Genomic DNA, 6,000 nt, shown 5'->3' on the forward strand with positions numbered 1-6,000 from the left:
GTGACCACCCACTCATTGACCACCTCCCCAAACGGTACCACCTACTCAAAAGAAGGAAAAAAAAGACAGAGTCTGCGCACTCCTTTACGTGGGAAGCAAAGAAATCTCGACCAGTCATTAGAGGGAATGACAGGGAATATGTATTAATTGTTCGAATATGTAATAATCAATGAATGAAAGTGGAGATTTTTGGAACTAAGGTGTGAGCGCTCCTGTTTTGGGACAAGCAGCCCATTTCTGCGCATTAATGGCATAAACTTAGAAATACCTCTGCTCTGTGTGTGTGAAAAAAGGGGAAAAGGGCTTCACTGAGAGGTTCAAATTAACAATTTATTTGGACTTCGCTCACAGGTCCAATACGTCACTATTGCAAGTTCTGTGTGTGCGATGGCGATTACACTATCGCAGTTTAAAAGAAATTAGCGGGATCCACTATTGCGAGCTACAAATGCCCCCGACAAGTAGCAACACAAACCACGAGGGCGCTAGATATTAATGCCTTAGAAGAGTGCACCAGTCACAAACTCAATCGCATGCCCTATACCGTACGGATGTTTCTTAGTCACTTACCCTCTCTCTCTCAGGTGAGGTCGCTCCATCCCGGGGAAGTTACCCTGTACAGCGTCCTGGATGGGGGGGACAGATCTCCTAGGGGCCAGCTGTATCCTTGGAGGATTCCCCATTTGTCTCCCCAGACCCTGCGGTTTATATTTCCTGACTCGGTGAGGGTGCAGGATTATGCCCGAGTGGATTACACTGGGATATTTCCCTCTGGTGGTGCCATAGCGAAGTCTCTGTTGCCAATTTGTGATGTCCGGCGCTCAACGTCAAGGGAAGGGTGGTGGGATGGGACTCGGGGCATTTTGTTTGTTAAGGGCCATTTGGTTTTGGTTGTTCTGTGCCATCTGGAGATAAGCCCGGGCTGAGCTGTTTTGCAGCTCCCCCCAAGTTCTCTCTGCACAGCCAAGGCACGGCGGGGATGGAGCTGAGTGGGATGGCAGCTCCCTGCCTCTCACCTCTTGTGCTCCGAAACCGGCTTGGCTGGCTGCTCCCACACAGCGTGTTACTGGCTTGCCCAGCAGGTAAAGAACCCAGATTTGGGACACCACTGGGGTGTCCGTAAGGGGTCCTGGGCAGCCCTTATGGGGTCCTGGGGGGGACTCTTACAGGCCAGAGGGTGTCTGGGGCAGCCCTTCAAGGATCTGGGGGTCCCCTCTGGTGCCTCTGGGGAGGCTTTAGTGGCTGGAGAGGGCCCAGCTGGTTTCAAGAGGTGCTTCCTCCCTTTCTCCAGCCCACCTAGCTCCCCCGACACCACCACCCCCCAGGTTGGTGGGTGCCAGCAGTGCCAGCCTGTCCCACTGGGTCGGGCACTGAGGGGGGCACAGCCCCAGCCGCGGGATGGGAGGAGGAACCACAGCACTAGGGATAGAGACCAACATTTTATTTCTTTAACATTTCCCACGGCAGACACCCCAGGGTTGCGCGGCTGCACCCTGCAGCCTGTGCTTGCTGGCCAACTCGGAGGACTGCAGCAGCCTGTTGAGGAGCAGCTTCTCTTCTCAGAGCTCCCTCTACGACATCCTGGAGGCCTGGCCCAGTGCAGCAACAGAGCTAGTGGTGCTCACACACTCAGGACACCCCCGCTCTCCCATGGCTGCTGGTGGGGCAGTGGGGAAACCGGGGCCGGTCCTGGGCCAGGAGCCTCCACAGGAGCTGCCAGCAGGGACAGAGAAAGAGTGGGTTTCCAGGCAGGGGACGGGACTGAGTGTGGAAGCATACGCTGTGGAGCTCTGAGCTGCTGCGTGGTGCCAGGTCTATCCAACGTCAGGCAGTACGTTCCCAGGAGACTTCACTGCTAACAACTCTTCCGAGGAAGTGGGGCCGTTTCTGTTGTCGTAGCCTGCCTGGAGAAAGAGCCCCACGGAGCTAAGAGTCTGCTGAGCAGCAAGGGAGCAGAGTCGCTGACTCTCAACCAAGGACTGAAACACAGCAACTCACTCTATTGCCTTCCCCCTTCGCCCGCTGCCTCCCACAGTTTGGAAGAAACCAACCAGGGAGCTCCAAAGGAGGGGACCCCTCCCCCACTCCCCCAAATCTGCCCAACATCCCCAAAGCTCCCCAAACATACGGGACTCCTCCCACACACCTCCACTCCCCACACCGCAACCCTCCCCCTCCCCCAACGCTCCAAAAAGCAGCAGTCCTTAGGGCAGACTCCTTAAGCTGACTCCACAGCTACGGCTCCCCGTCGGCTCTGGGGGAGACAAGGGGGCCCCGGGGCTCTCCGTGGGCTTTAAGGGGGTCCCAGGGCTGCCCACGGGCTCCCAGCAATGCCCGTGCCCACCACCCGCTTCAGGGGGCCCAGCGCTGACACCCCCCGACCCATCTCGGGGGTACCTGGGGGGGCTCGGCCGTGGGCTGGAGGCGGGCGAAGGGGGCACAGCCGGGGTGACCTGCCGGGGGGGGCTGAGAGCGGAGCCCAGAGCGGAGCCAAGCGCCCGGACAGGCCGGCCCCGGGCACCCTGCGCTGCGGCCGGGGCTGCCGCCACCTGCGGGGAGCGAGCGGGGGGTGAGGGGGCGGCAGCGGGGGACGGGGGAGCCTGAATCGGCCCTGTTCTCCCCGGGGACCCCCCACTCGGCTCTGTCCCCCCCAAAGAGGCCCAGGCCGCCCCCCGAGCCCCCCAGCCCGGTCCCGCCACCCCACAATCCCCCGAACTGGCCCTGGACACCTCCGCACCACCGCTCCTGCCGCCGCCGCGCCGCCCGCCCGCCCACTCTCCCGCTCCCGCTCCCGCTCCCGCTCTCGCCCTCCTCGGCCCCGGTCCCCCCCGTCTCTCCCGGTACCGACCGCCGACGCACACCGGAAACGTTCTCCTTCGCGTCCGCCCAACCGCGCACGCGCCGAAGGGCAAACCCGGGCCACGCCCCCCAGCGTCGCCGCGGCGGAAGCGGGCGAGAGGGGCGGGGCCGCGCCGAGGAGAACGAGGGGGCCGGGCCCCACCGCAGCCCCGCACCGGGCACTGCGAGTTCGAAACCATCCCTGCCCTCCCCAAAATCAGCCGGGACCGCCCGAAACCAGCCCAGCCTTCTCCAAAATGAGACGGACGTCCGCCTGCAGAGCTCCGCCAGCCCCCCCGACGGACATCACGGGGATGGGGGGAAAGAAAACAACCAGAAAGGTACTGAAAATAACGTGGAGACGGTGCTTAGAGATCCTTCCGAGAGGCAAAACCCGGCCTTTGTTCTCATTTTTGAACACGGGGTTTCGCAGTGCTTCGCGGGCAGTGGTTATCCAGGGGCATCAGCTATCCCGGGAAGCGAACGTTCCCATCCCGTGTGGCAAAAGTCCACTCGCATGAATAACTTAGACAAAACCCGCCCACAAAAGGACAAGAGGCACCTTTGGTCACCCTTTGCTTGAAGCTTCGCTAAAACTGTATACTCAGATTGGCCCTGTCCTGTAGTTTCTTTCCCAGAGTTTTGCCCCAAACCCACGCTTCTAGCCCCGGTCCCCAAGCCCTCCCTCAGGGCCCACCACCTTTCCCCAGCCCAGCCTGTCCTTAAAGCTTTTCTTTCCACACACAGCCCTTTCCACTCACCTCCCTCCGGGGCCTCCTCTCTCACAGGCACCTCACAGCCCTGCAAACCTCCCTCTCACGAAAAGCCATTCCCCCCTCACGCAACACCTATTCCCCTCACACACTCGCTCCCACCCCCCCCACCATCCTCTCTTCCTCTCTCCTCCCCCTCCCCCCATCTTTCGCCCCCCCTTCCCCTCTCCTCCCATTCAAAATGGCCCTTCCCTCCCCCTCTCGCCTTTTCCTGCCTCAGCCCCCGCCCCCCGCTCAGGTGACACCGCACACAGCCGCCATGAGGCGCGGCGGGGAGGGCCGGGGCTGTGAGAGGCGATGGCGGTGAGGGAATTTTCCTCTTTTTTCCTCCTCTTTTCATCTCCTCAGGCTTCGGGCAGCCCCGCGTGGGCGGCTGGAGATCCCCCCCTCCCCTTCCAGGAGTGGCCCCGGCCCTGGGGCGGCCCCGCCTCCCTCCTCCCCACAGGCTCTCCTCAGGGAGAGCCCCCAAATCTGTCCCCTGGGCGGCTCCACAGCCTCCTGTGTGTCCGGGAATGGGGTTTCCCTCAGGGAGAGCCCCCAAATCCATCTCTGTCATTGCCCTACAGCCTCCTGCATGGCTGGGAGCAGTGATTCCCTCAGGGATAGATCCCCCCTCATCCCCAAACCTATCCCCAGGGTGGTCCCACAGCCTCCTGCATGGCTGGGAGCAGTGTTTCCCTCAGGGAGAGCCCCCAAATCCATCCCCAGGGTGGTCCCACAGCCGCCTGTGTGGCCAGGAACGGCGTTTCCCCCATGGATGGAGCCCTCTCCTTCCCCCTACCCCACTCCTGGGCAGCCTTTTCCTCCCTCCCACCTTCTCCCCACAGCTCTTCCAGGGCTGGGAAAACACTCCTGCCCTTTCTCTTCCTGCGGGTTTTGAGAAGAGCCCCCTGTCTTCCCAGCCCACACGTGGGGTGTGGGCAGCTCCACGCCTTGTGTTTGAAGCGGGAATTGGGATATTTCAGTTTTCTTCTGCGATCAGGCATGGTTGTGAAAGGGCCAGTTGTAGTGGTTAGGCTTTGGTGGGTGAGTAACAGCAAATCTTATTGAACTTTTCCTTTTTTTCAGTTTTTGTGTAGGGGGCTCGTTGTCCTCACGCCCGCGAGTTCTGCTCCAGGTCAAGCGAAGCCCCATGGAACTGGCCCTAAGGGCGGCGGCGGCCATGGACCAGCGCCCCTTTGGCGTCGAGAACGTGGTTTATTTTGAGGTGAATCTCCCTGTTTTTCTTGAAAAGCGGGGGGCTGGTTTGTAGTGAGGCTTAAAACCCCGGGTTGTGCCTAAGTGTGGGGCTGATTTCAACCTCAGGGGCTGCGACTCCGTCCTCAGGGGCTCCGACTCACAGCCCTGGCAGCACCGTCAGCGCGCTGGGCTCAGCGTTCTCTTGTATTTTGAAGGGTTTCTTACGGATCGGCAGCAGCCGGGGATATTTAGCAGCTGTGTATTGGTGGTGGAATCCGTGTGGTGAAAAGATCTTTGGGGTAAAGAGGTGAATAGGTGGTTTGTTTTTTTTTCACCTCGAGAATGTTTCTTGTTGCCTTGTACCTGTAAAAAGATGTTCAAATCGTTAAGGTGTTCAAATCGTTTCATAAAATTACCCCCTAGACAGGAATATGTTTTGTGGTTGGTTTGAGGTTTTTTTATGAGTCCTTTCAGCCTGCTCTCCAGGTGGAAATGGGCAATGCAAAGGCATTACAATGATAGATTTGCTAAATATGTTGCCAAGGTCTATATTAGTGGCTTTCCCTGAAGCGGGGAAAAGACGTCCTGTTTAATTCTTGTTTGCATTTCAAATTCTCTGTGAAATGGATTAAGCAGAGAGGGCTTCTTTTTGTGGGTCTGCCCTTGGGAGGAGAACGCCTTTAGGAAAAGGCTTTTCTGGAGGGGACGGAGAACTTAATTGCTGATGTCTCTAAAAGCGCGCCCTGTTTGGGTGCTTTGAATTTTCCAGTGTGGGAAAAGCCGCAGAAGTGTGTATTTCTGTCCAGCTGCAGAGAAATGGGTAATACTGAGCCCTACAATAGCTTGGTTGTTTTTTTTCCCCTGTGTGATGACTGGTGTGGAGGGAGTTTGTACCAAAGAGTCAACTTCTGATTGTGGGCAGCCCCTGTTTTAGGAACTGTTGCGCAGATTGCTTATCGATGCAACTGCTGCCGCGACTCCCGCACTCCCTGCTGCTGTCAAGCTTTTATTACTTGTTCTGAAAAGCTCTCAAAATACGTGCTGAGCTGCGCGGCTCCCCCGAGCCAGGTGTCCACGGCCACTGCCTCCTCGGCTCCTGTTGGCCATGGCTGACTATTTTCAGCAGGATTCGAGTATGTCTGTGTGCTCCTCCTTCCCTTTTAGCCATCTGTTATTTGAGTTTGGGACTCGGAGGCCTTACTGTCTTCCT

This window comes from Vanellus vanellus, assembly GCF_965231255.1.
Source record: "Vanellus vanellus genome assembly, contig: HAP1_SCAFFOLD_113, whole genome shotgun sequence".
Taxonomy (NCBI): domain Eukaryota; kingdom Metazoa; phylum Chordata; class Aves; order Charadriiformes; family Charadriidae; genus Vanellus; species Vanellus vanellus.